This window comes from Osmerus eperlanus, chromosome 8, assembly GCF_963692335.1.
Source record: "Osmerus eperlanus chromosome 8, fOsmEpe2.1, whole genome shotgun sequence".
NCBI lineage: Eukaryota > Metazoa > Chordata > Actinopteri > Osmeriformes > Osmeridae > Osmerus > Osmerus eperlanus.
This window is the reverse complement of record NC_085025.1, coordinates 13,050,111-13,063,762: the sequence shown is the minus strand read 5'-3', so window position 1 is coordinate 13,063,762 and position 13,652 is coordinate 13,050,111.

Below are 13,652 nucleotides of genomic sequence, written 5' to 3'. Positions count from 1 at the left end.
GAATATAGCATGCAGACTATTACTACATGCCTACTTATTATAATAATATAACAACAATATATTACACGAACGTTAAAAGAGTGTGCACCCATCAGCAGGAGTATTTCTCAGGTTGGGCTTTTTGGAGGTTAAAAACAGGATATGTTTTTGACTTGTCATCAATAAATAGCCTGACATCTAAAATAAAATATATAGCCTACCTTTAATTTCCAAAAATATTAGGCCTACTGAAGTTATTCAATTGCTTATTACCAATATAGAGAATAACTAATTAATTTGTTAAAGGCCGCTCATTAATCCCTAACGTCTAATCGGGGGCTCTGTAATTTGCATATTCTAATTAGTTTTGCATACTAAATGTTTTGTCTTTGCAGTTCAGGATGCGTCAGTCAGACCGCGCATCTGTTGATATTAACTATTTTTTTTGATAGGTCACATGATGAATACCATGTCCCAGTTAAGGGTATTTAGGACACATCAGGGTTGCATCACAAACGATTTAAATACAAGGCCAGCATTAGTTTCCCTCAAACTCTGGCAGACGAAAAAAATACTATGTTCTAGCAACTGAAATAGGGCCCATCCTGAGTTTCCTTTTGAAATACAGGTCGGGCATGGGCTACAAGAAGTCAGGCGCATGGTGTTTGTGCACTCAAATCATCTAGTGAACGTGAGACTGACCAACTGATTGATAATATATAAATGTATTTTTTACTTTTCTATCTGGGCTCAAGGTCCAGATAGAAAAGTACACATAACATATTACAAGAGGGGTACACACAAACACACAAACATAAATACATACAGACATACTGACTACCACATATTACATAAAGGGAACGTACAAAACATACATACATACAAAGATAAGGTGTCCTATGGTACAGATACTCCAGAAACATATTGGCCTAACAAATGTTATGTCTCCGTCAACAACTGCCCCAATACGAATCATTCCAAACTGGCTAAAATTAAAGTAAGAAATTAGAACGTAGATATTTCACCATTTAAAAATCCAGTTTGCTTTGAAAAACTGGGAAGCATCCCACATTTTTTATTTAAAAAGTAATCCTCTCTAATCAGCTATTATTCAATTAGGCCTACGTTGGAGTTTCATTCGTTCAGAGATAATTTGTGGCACACTTTTGGACATCTGGACAGATAATTATGTCGAGGAGACAATTTATGGAAATAAGCAGACGCCTTCGATGGAAGCAGAGATAACACGACCTTATCAAAGTGCCATGTGGCAATGAATATATAAATACTTGATTTATCAGGGACCGTTTGGCATCGCAGGTCACGCGTCAGGCTGTCATTTTCGGCGCGTGGTGGCTGCACAAACCACAACAGATTTGGGATTTGGCGCTAGTAATCCCCTGTGATGCTTAATAGATAGGATACAAGTCATTTGTCTCATGACGGGTGCTATGAGTGCTGTGCAATGAATGCACTGCCGTATCCCTAAAAATTGGCCACGCTTGGGCATAGATACTAGTAAATGCAATATAGTTTCCGAGGCGCAACTCGTTGAACTTAAATGCTGTAGATTTAAGACAGAAATAACGGTATTGCATTACACTTCATCAAGGATGACAGTTACTACAAGGAAAAGATATGCAATTGCTAAGACTTTTCCCTGTTATAATTGGGATAGGCCACTAAATCCATATTTTCAGTATATGTTAAACAGTATATTTCAAAGTATCAAAGGATCATTCTATTTATATCAGACATTCTAATAAAATTGGTTTAGCTTAATCTATGCCTACTTGAAGACAAGCTTTCATGACATCACCCCCAGGTAGGCCTAACTTGTGAAACAGTCAGATGCATCCCATCTACAAATGAAAATGAAATCAGATGATGTTCTAAGTTTACTATTAGCTATATGGCCATTTGAATAATGTCAAGATCCATATCTAAAAACAATAATAAAGATGCACATAATAAATCCGAACATTTGTGTGCTCCCCACCAAGAAAAGGTTGATATTTTTTCTTTATTTTGTCAATTTTTGATGATACTGTCTGCCATCTTGCATGGTAAAAGTGGCAGAATACAGGGGGAAGAATTTAGAAGAGGCTCAAATTACCTGATTATCAGCAGGAACTAATGAGAAGCTATTAAAGGGGGCTTTCATTAAGGTGAATGCAGAGATCAATGTTACCATGATAGCTATGCTAATGTCTCTTCCACTGAACAACACTTCATAGCATGAGACTCAGATTATTGAAGTCAGATCACGTCAACATGCCCCCCCCTTATCTCCATCCTTCCCTTCTCTCTCTCTCTCTCTCTCTCTCTCTCTCTCTCTCTCTCTCTCTCTCTCTCTCTCTCTCTCTCTCTCTCTCTCTCTCTCTCTCTCTCTCTCTCTCTCTCTCTCTCTCTCTCTCTCTCACACACACACACACACACACACACACACACACGGACAGACACACACAAACACGTACGCATTTATCTTCTATGTAGAATATCATTGTTCCTTCAACTTTATCAGGCTTTGGCTTAGCTATTGTCAAGGGAAAAACATGTCTGAAACACCCTAAAAACTTTATTATGGATAGAGGATCAACAAATGTGGGAAATGTTTTGTCTGACCCATTTGGTCGAGATGGGACGTTGCAACGTCCCTTGCCACCAAAAAAGGGAGGCCTTGATTGAAGATTAAAACTGAAACATCTGTTCTGAGATTTGCTTCAGTACATGTTGTTCCTCTCTTTAGGTTTAGAAAAAAATAATATGATGTTTATTAACACAATGGCAGCCTGTGAGTGGAACATCTGAACCCATACATTATTTATCTCACTTCGGAAATAATTAGAACGCTTGTCAAATCATAGTAACTAAATATATGTTTCTCAGTGTCACGTAGCTCAAGAATATTCTGTGTGTGTTGGTATGACTTGGTTGTGTGCTAATAGAGTTTCTCCTTAGGATATCCTGCATCCTCTCTTAAGGTATTCGGCATGAATATTTGACCAGTTGGTTCCTTTGATACCACTTTTGCCTGATAAGTGTCGGGGGCATGTCAGCATTAAACTGGACATCGGGGGAAACCTGCACCCTTTCCTCACTCTCTCTCTCTCTCTCTCTCTCTCTCTCTCTCTCTCTCTCTCTCTCTCTCTCTCTCTCTCTCTCTCTCTCTCTCTCTCTCTCTCTCTCTCTCTCTCTCTCTCTCTCTCTCTCTCTCTCTCTCTCTCTCTCTCTCTCTCTCTCTCACTCACACACAATTATTTGCCATGTACAAATGCATGTTGGGGAAATGATCCATCAGAGACACAAACTGAGTCTCACATGATCTATTTACATACAAGATTAATGAAATGTTAAATGGAGTAAGGTGATAAGTTGCTTGGTTTAAGCCAGGGATGCACGTTTGTAGCTTGATACAACCTCCAGCAACAAGGGGACTTGGAGAAGGTCCACAAAGTCCCATTATGTTGATCAGCAGAATGCTCTATTGCCGTAACAGTAGATGCTTTGAGCTTCGTTCAAGTACAACATCAGTGGTGGATACCTGCTGGAGACTGCAAGGTTATGATAATTAGGTGCTGATTTAGAGAGCTAACAGGGGGTTATCAACAATTGCAGAGTCCTCAAGGTCTTGAAAACAACACAGAATTGTGTTCTTTGTGTAACCGTAAAAGTCTTGTTAACACTAACCCACCACCTTCCGTCCTGGCAGTGCGATCGGTGCGTTGCACACGTGATCCAAAGCGAGTTTGCTAGGCATGGTTTTCTCATGCTGCTCACACAATGGCAAGTATGGGAGCTGCCTGGTGGCATTGCTTAATTAGGCGAAGAGTTGATTCATTTGCACTAATTGACAGCTAATTAAAGGGCTGAGGGCACATCAAATTGACGTTGGTCTGAGCTTCGAGGCCTTGACAGTAGGGGGTGGGGATGTTGTCGGGGTCGTAGAAGGGTGTGTGTGTATGTATTTTGGAAGTCTGTAGGGTTACCACCTGCCTTGGAAGAGGACCTCAAACATATGTAACAAGTCTGGAATAAGACAAAACAAATCTGCCTTAGTGGCAATGGTGTGTGTGTCACGTGTGTGTGACTGCAAAAAATGTGCACACTTGTTGAGATGGTCCACTTGTAGTGAAATGCAACCTGTAGAGCTGAACAACTTGCAATGCCAGTACTTAAGCTGCAAACGATTGGATTGAGTCTGACTGCAACAAATAACAATAACAACAATGATAATATTAATGTGTTCATGTAGTAAATGTTTTTTTCCAAATTGATGTTCAAGTGGAGATTTGAACCTGCAACATCAAGATCTGCATTCTGCAAACAAATGTCTGATTGGAAGAAGGCTAGACCGTACACTGCGAAATTAAGCTCAAACCATAAACATGATGCTTTGTGTCAGCCTTTTTTAGCTACAGTATCAGTCGGTCAGTGCTGCTCGTGTTTTAGTGTGGTCGGACGAGGAACGTGGAGGTTTTTCAGCTCAATACGTCTTGGAACCCCTTCGGTAGGGACACTATCACAGGATGTTTTCCTGAGACATCTCAGAGTTGGGGGCTGAAAACAAAAAAAGGTCTCGAACCAGTCAGCGCACATTTCTCCCTTTCTGCACGCAGAGGGCCCAGGTCACGGCAGGAGACCAGGAACGGGTCGTCTTAGCGTCTGCTGTCTCTGTCCATGTGAATCGAAAAAGACAATTAGGGGCTTATTAGGGCTCCGGGGAGCAGCGTACCTCACGGGTCTGCCGCTTGCCTAGCCAGCCCCCAGATTCAGTCACGGCCACAGCCGAGGAACAGTCAGGGGCATTGTCTCACCTAATTATGCTGAAACTAGAGGCCCCCTTTTTGTGTTGCCATCGCCATGCCTGTCCGATTCCCTTCCCCGGCCGAAGCGCAAGCCCCTGTCCACTCTGGAAGTGTGCTAATTAGACAAGAAATGGGCCCGAGTAATTATGTCAGCTCTCGTTACCAGCTACAACAATGAGGAATATCGTTTTTTTTCTTTCCAATGTTTTGTGAGGGGTTCTATTGGGGCCCTCCTGGGTTGCTTCTTCCACTTTCTCATTATGCACCAAACACATCTGCACATGCAATGGCGGAATGCAGCGAAAGGCGGCGGGGTCCCACCAAACTTCCAGACCAATCGAGAGACGCTCACACACACAGAGAGAGAGAGAGAGAGACAGAGAGACAGAGAGAGAGGGGAGTCTATGGAACGACACTAGCATGAAGTTATTGCCCTAATTAATGCTTTGTGCTTTCAGCACAAACTGTTGAATCACTACTGCCGCATTGTCAGACTATAGGCCTTTGTTTTTTCCCCCTGTAAGATGTTTTGATCAACAGTTGTTTCGTGACCCGTCTCCTTCGTTAGTTCAGCGTTGGGAAATAGCAATTAGCTAGATTCGAGAAGGTTTTTTTGTGACTGAATAGGACATAACCTCAAACAAACAAAAGACAGCCAGGACTGAGATGTGGCAGTTGAAAATTGTTTTTTTTGGAACATCCTGTAAACAAATTGTATTTTGTATGTTTTTGTTCCGAATGTCTTTACCCAAACATTGTTTGTAGAAAGCTATCATGGGGGTATTCCAGAAAACAGGTTATGCAACATAACCGGGTAAGTTAACCCACCAGCTGATTCACAATGTTGCAGCAACCCACTGGCAATGTTGCTACAACGCTGGGTGTCATATGAGGAGTTAACTTACCTGGGTATGTCGCATAACCTGCTTTCTGGAATACCCCCCTGGACTCAACAAATCTTAGCCTAGTGTCAACAATGCTGATGTACATTTCTTTAAAAGAAAATGGAATATTTGTTTCTAGAGCATTTATGATCTGTAGTGTTTAATTTGCATGTTCATGACTAGTTTTACAAATATTGTTCACAGCTCTGCGTACTCAACAACGATCTTACTAATCATTCCGTACTCGTCATCACGATAGCTTTCAAAGGAACATATAATGAGAGGCTGGAGCTTAGTCTATGTTCCTCTGTTGCCCACATGCATGCAGTTGCATCAGCGTACAAACTTGGACACACAAATAAACGCACACACGTACGCACACACATACACATACACACACACATGCACACACGTACACACACACGCTCAAACGGAAATACAAACAAGCATTTGCTGTGTGGATTAAGCCTACGTTTCTAATCTTCTAAACTCCAAAAACATTGCATCTCTTAGTCTCTTCTCTGTCTTACTGTGGAATTTCCAACTTTATTTATCCAATGTCCCTTTTTGATCTAGCTAGGTCTTTAAATTGACACTGGCAGACAAGTGAAGTTGTTTTAGATATTTAAACCATACCTATATTCCAACTGTAATTTTCCAGCTCATCGTTTTCTAAACCTGATTTGATTAATCAGACAGTTGAGAGTAGACAGGGTCAGAGGGGTTTCCAATTTAATATGTATTTATTCAACGGAAAATAAAAAATCAACTTCTGACAGTCACTAACCCCTCCCTGTGCCATTTTCATCTCTAAAACCTCCATGTTCAGATGGAGGTCTTCATTTCGACATTGGGTTTAAACTGTGGGCTTGACATCCAACCCTTCATTTAGTTTATTATCGTCTAGGATTAATAACCTGTGCCTCCTTTCATCCCCCGCCCCTGAACCTCCCACCTCCAATCCTGGTGTCATGGAAGATTGTTTTCCAGAGCAATATCCCATAATTAATTTACGGCAAGAGATGGTAATTGATACAAACATCTGCTGATTTTTTACTTTCAAAGTAACATTCTGTAACATCCCTGCCGGACGAACACAGCATGATAATAGCTGAATTTCAGTCAAGTGAAGTTGTCTTCCAGCCGTAATCTATTTTTATGTAATCTATCTTAATCTTACATTTACAATACATTGTTTTGTGTGTGATGAATTTTATAATAACATTGCATTTATAATAGCCCCATTCAGTCTGCAGGTCACTTTTCCTCCAAATGGCCAGTTTAAAAATGATTTAACGGACGTATAGGTCCACATGTTTCACAGGGTCTTCACCTTGAGATGTCCATCAGCTGGTTAAACATGATGCTAATCGAGACTGGGATTGATTCATTCGTTGCAATCCTGCTGTCTTGCCTCCTGGAGTGACGTCAGGGATCCAGAAAGCATTTTCTTTCCTGTTACAAAATAGTTTTAACAGGGAGTTTTCCTTTCCAGTATACCAACACATTTGTATGATCACATGCTTCTTCATGACTGGAGGTGTGGTAAATTGGTGAAGGTGGTGGATTAGTGAGGACATTTGACGGACCTATTATAGCTTTGTGATATCCTATGCCATCCCTTTTTAATTGTGTGAATATCAGTGTTGAGTGAACACACACACACACACTCACAGCCATATATTGATTAATAGAGGGGAGAGATTTGTTTAGTTGATTAGAAAGGTCAATTGGGCTACTAAAAACAGCACTTTTTTAATCTTTAACACTTCTAGGATGTACCTCTTTTTTGCGATGTAAAATGCATTTGAAGATTATTTTGTGATCATGGTGGTTTGTGTGAACCAAACACGTAGAAACTCATGGAAGGCTCCTTTAGTTATCTTGTACCTAGTAAATAGATGTTAACTAGATGTGAACAAGATTTAGAGGCGGTTTACTTTGTCAATTTTTCTGTCTAAGATACAGCGTGAACCCTCTTCCCAGAGTCGGACAATTAGACAAAGCAGAACGTACTGTAAAAACGGTACCTCCCTTCTTTGAACATCGCCATGGCACCATTACAGAGTGTAATTGTTATTTAATGGATTAAACATTTATCCTCCTGTCTTAAATCCCTGGAGAGAGAAGATGACAGCATCCGACTTATTTCCCCCCAGGGCCTTCCCACCAGTAAACATGGAAAGGAAAACAACCCCTACACCACACACACACACACACACACGCACACGCACACCCACACCCACACACACACCTACACACCCACACCCACACACACACCCACCCACACACACACACACACACACACACACACACACACACCCACACACACCCCTCGTTGACTCTCACTTGACGCTTGTGTTTGTGCTCAAAATTCAATTACCTACTTATTGATACCTTACTGTGGTGCTAAAGATGCGGACATGAGGGGCTGATTTCCCAGGAGGCAACAGACTCCCCCCGCACATCTCCAGCTGAATCTATCTCATCTCTCTACTCAAAGCCCCATGGCGCACAGACGTCATGCAAGGGTTGGCCACACATAAACACACGCATACTAGGGTACTTTGTAAGATGTGCTGTCACCCCCCAAAAAAGAGGAGATGTCAAAGATGAAAACGTTACGTTGGACAGACCTATTTTTGTGTGGAGGTTTGTGTATTTATTCATGTGCACAGCAACACTTGGTTTTGGTACTACGGCATATGTATGAACAATTGGTTCATACATATGCCGTAGTACAAGCACTAAACCTCCGGTATATAAAGGTACCAAGCAGTTAAAAATACTACACAGTTCCTTCACTTATTGGTCCGGTCATGTCATGGAATTTTGACAAGAGTGCTCAAGACAAGTCTATCGAGCGCTGTCAGCGTGTTGGAGATCGGTGTGGGGGTGGGAGGAATCACCGCCAGGATGCCGAGGACAGCCAGGCTTCATTGACACCACAGCCTCTGCCCTCGGATGACGAATCGACATCAAGCACCTCGTTGTGAGACGCTGTCAAAAAACACCATCGTGGAGCTGGTCTCCAGGAGGTCGGTATCGATCTGTTGGAAGAGGCTTTGCGGTACAACTTCAGTAAACTTCAGTAAACGGTTACTCACTGTGAACTCTGTGATGACCCCCCCCCCCCTGATATTACATGTGAAAGAATTGCTTATTTCGTGAAACAGCTGTAAATGTAATGCACATAAGGCAGGGGTCTCAAGACCACAAAATAGGTTTTGGGCTGGAATACCTTTGTATATTTTTGACGATTCTGTTACTTTGTATATTGTGGCTGACTTTTCTAGATCAATACACCTGTACTCTTCTCTACTCTACTATTTCCATTTGTGTTCCATTATCTACACTCCTGTATTCATAAGTGAGAGTACAGAAGTCCTTCTGAAAGGCCTCTAAATCAATGAGGAGGGGTGAACACTACAGTGAACAACAAACTGGATCTTAGAGTTATACCTCCCAGCCTTGCCCCGACGTTACTCATCTACCAATGACGAAGAAGAGTTGGTGCACGGATGAGGTTAGTGACACAGTGTAGCCCCACTGAGCACGAGATGACAGGGAATTCCAACATGGATGCCAAAGAGGTCGAGACGCAGAACCTGTCGCTAGGCCCCCACAGGTTACCCACGTGCCCCAGCTGCGGCGGCCACGCCCGCCGCGCCCCCCACCAGGGCCCCAGAGGAGCACTTGCCTTGGCTTATTTGCCTCTAATTACAGCACTCATCTCTCTCTGTGCTCCCAGGGGGACGTCGGTCCGATGATAACAACCTGTACTGTAGCGTGGGGCTGTGCATCACCGGCCAGGCAGCAGCTGGGCCTGCCAAACCCTGCCACACGTCAATCCCCCGTGGGGACCCAGGCACACACACACACACTCATACACACACCCCCTACACACCCACACACTCATCACCGACCACCTCTGCTGGGATTGATTTTTGACAGGAGGTGTTGATTTGACACCTTCTGTTTCATGGTTTGGTCATTCCGACAAGAGATATGGTAATACTGATACTGAGGTTTGATCTCAGGGTCGTAGAAGTATAGATGGACCAAACAAAGTCTAATGAACAAATGAGTTTCCTTTGGGATCCAACAAACCTCAAGGTTGGTCTGATATGATATATTTTTTTTTATCCATATCGGTGCCATGGGTGTACTTTGACAAACTGATTTGTTAAATATTGATTATAAACTGCTCTTGATAAATCCGATACATAAATGGAAAAAAGAAAAGGCAGCATTATCAATGTCACAATCTCCAAACGGTCCCCTAGATCCCATGCATAATTCTCATTTACACTTATGTCAAAGTTCAAAAGAAATGAGCGTATGAAAGTAGCCGTGTCCTTTGACCTGACAGGGTCACGAGAGTGCAGCGGCCCCTCTAGATGACTTTGGGATGACAAGCTCCTCGGTGTGATTGCACTGTTCATTAGCAGGCCACCAAGCTTAATGGCGACAGTCTTCACGGCTGTAAATCTTCGATCCCCACCCAGATTTGCTGCCCTGTCTCATCAAAGGGTTATAAAGAATGCAGTCAGCGTAATGAAAAAGCAGACAGGAAAAAAAGATTGATGTGCTTTCCCCTCTCAGGACAGCCAGTGAGGGAAGAAAAATGAAAAAGCACGCCTATTAAAGATACACCCATAAACCGACACACCGCGAGGGCCGGGTGACACGGTAATAGTCTCACATGCCGCCAAACTGTCACTGTCATTCTCGAGTCCGGAAATAACCCTTGAGCAGTTACTCGTGCTTTGTCTATTTTGCCAGCACAATATGACCGTAGACTACATTTTTTCGATTTTACGTTATTGTTGCTGCAGTCACTTGGTCTTGTCCCAACAGGAAACCTAATTTTGTCCTAATCCGTTTACTAAACGGCAGATTGGTGTTCGGGTTGGATGTGAGGAGATAAGGGAGGAGAAGTGTTGCTCATTGGTTCCGTTCATTGGAGCCCTTTTGCTGTGGTCAAGTCATTTGGGTCAGACTAACAAAGGCATCTCTCAGTGGGCATAGCATGGTGCCAGAGACCTCCACATGGCCCTGAAACCCCCTCACCAGTACCCAGACCTCAGCCCAGTCTCCTGACCAGACCATCACAGCAACACTCCCCAGGTGTGCCAAGAAGTCCCTCATCTTCACCTTCAGGCTGCAATGTCCTTTAGAAAGAGAGAGAGATCCACCCTGTGGTGGGAAGAAGGAATCACTCTCAAGAATACCAAATTTCACACCAAGGTTTTTGGAAAAATTGGCAGCCCTGCGATTACGGTGTAACATTGCACCGCACTGATAAACTGTATGATCATTAAATGAGACATTCGGAATTTAAAAGTGACTTACTTCAGTTATTGTGTTCTTAAACGTCTCAGAACAGTTAAACAACAGAACATCCCTAATGTGTGTGTTTTACATTGAGTGCTCGTTGTTGCACAGACACGATCAAATGGTCAAACCAAACCTGTTTAAACGGAGTCCATGAACTACTTACTATAAAAAGGGAAATTGTTAGGCTACCGTGAGGTGGATGTTTGCGGATTTAGGGTGTTTTGTCGCGGTTTTACCACTAGAGGCCTCTGCAGACACCAGATGACGTAACCATTAGAAGGTTCTTCAGATCTAAAAACCTTCTCTGTTCTCGCCGGGTGCAGTGGCATGCGCCTGTAATCCAAGCTACTGGGAGGCTGAGGTTGGCGGATCGTTTGAGCTCAGGAGTTCTGAGCTGCAGTGCACTATGCCGATCGGGTGTCCGCACTAAGTTCGGTATCGATATGGTGCTCCTGGGGGAGCCCGGGACCACCAGGTCGTCTAAGGAGGGGTGCACCGGCCCAGGTCGGAAACGGAGCAGGCCAAAGCCCCCGTGCCGATCAGTAGTGGGATCGCGCCTGTGAATAGACGCTGTAGTGCAGCCTGAGTAATATAGCGAGACCCCGTCTCTTTTGCTTAGGGCTTTTGAAAAGTTTTATTTTTGGCCTGATAAATAAATATGAACTCCTCCACATCAACTCCTTCTCCGCATGAAGAACGTATAGCCCTAGCCCCTGGATTTTAATCACGAGAATGACTGTTTAATTATCCTATGGCCAATTATGACTTATATTATATATCATAGGCGATATTGGTCTATAATCACCGCAATCAAACCACTGAAAATCGAATTGCGTGCTTTTTGGCTGTTATTTCTCACATAGAGGAGAGGAATAGTATTTCGAGCTCTATATCGTATTTGGCATCCTATATTGCCTCCTTCTGGAGTAAAGTGGCACTAACACTTGTTGTAAAATGCAACGTAAAAGTGTGGCCACCAGGTGTCGCAAATCGATCGTCAATAACTGCAACGCTTAGAACCATTTCAATTGTATAGGATATTAATATGGAACCTTTTCAGTGTTAAATGATCCAATGTTAACAATGACACGTTATTAGTGTTTGTATTGCCAAAAATTGATGCTTAGAATTGTCTAATGTTCACAAAAGGTCAATTATCCTTGATATAGGCCTATGGGTCTACCCTTTTTTGGATAAAGGTTTGAAATAAAATGATAGGCTACAGTTGTTTATTTATTTAGATAGGATAGATTAACAGATTAAGATACATCGTTTTCGTCCTGCTGATGTCATTAGCTATATTCAGTGTGTCATTTCACAATACCCCGTACTCTTTGAGGAGCATAAATGACTGCAGGCATAGGTAAATTAGGCTATTTTAGCAAAAACGGCGTACAAATAGTGCCATACATGTGACAATTAGCTGCACTGCATGAAAATGATACACTTTTCTTTTCTTTTAATTAAATATAAAAGAAAATTATATCATTTTCATTCATTGCAGCTGATGGTCACATGGCTAAATGAATCAAATGTAAAAATGTAGTATGTACTGCATACAGTAGTCCTCGTCCTTTGACCTTACAGAAAACAGCCTTTACAGTTTCTCTGGAATGGAACGACAACAGAGAATTCTATTGTAAAAGGGGGCTTTCGTCCTACCTGTTGTGTAGGGCAAAGTTAAAGTGGGCCGCGCCAGGTAAACCCACAAGTGCATGTTTATCTGCAATACGTCTGGAGTCACTTAGACCCGAATTAGGTTGATCAGCTTTTCTTTTCTTTTTTCGTTTTTGTTTTGCTGTTTTGGAGGCAGAAGTGCCAAGTACCAGAAAAAAAGCTGCCCTCGTCCAATGCGTTCCGAGCTCTTAAAAATTCCTGCGATGGCAGAACATGTTTTTGTGTGGGAGGACTGTTCTGCCAAGCAAAATCTGTTTTGCTCCCGTTTTTTTCAGGCGCTCAAGGAAATTTTGATTGCCTGCCATCGAATGCAAAATAGTGAAATGTAAAAGACAGACAACAACATGACATGAATGTATACTAACATACCTTACAAATACACTCTATACGTTAAACTATTTTGGGCTTTGTTAAAACAGGAATGCAATCTTCAGAAGGTGACTAAAACTCAAAAGTGTCTCTCTTCTCATTCATCGACCATATCCTACAAATCCACTCTTCATTTAGGCCAAACAATCAACGACTTCGAACGTCAATCATTCAATCAACTGCCAGATGTGTCAGTCTGCCTAAAAATGCCCGGGCATTCACATCGTAAACTTCCACTTTTCTATCATACAGTCATGTTCAGTAAATCGCAATAGGAATTTCTCAGGGGTGTTGCCCCTCTTCTCTCCCCCAAACTACAATGCTTAATTTAGTCTCACTTTCTTCAACATCTCAGCTGCAGGTGGTGATTCTTTAACAAGAGGGCTGTGGAAAGCACCCATTGTGTAACCATGTGCAAATATGCAGGAGTCATTTGCTCATCTGGAGTTTCTTTGCAGGGTTTAGGCCTACCTAAACTCTGCAGATGTTTCTTAACTTGGGGAGTCGGGGGTTGGGGGGTCAGGGGTCGGGGGGGTCGGAGGGGCGAAGGGGGGGTTGGGGGGGGGCGAAGGGGGGGTTGGGGGGGGGGCGAAGG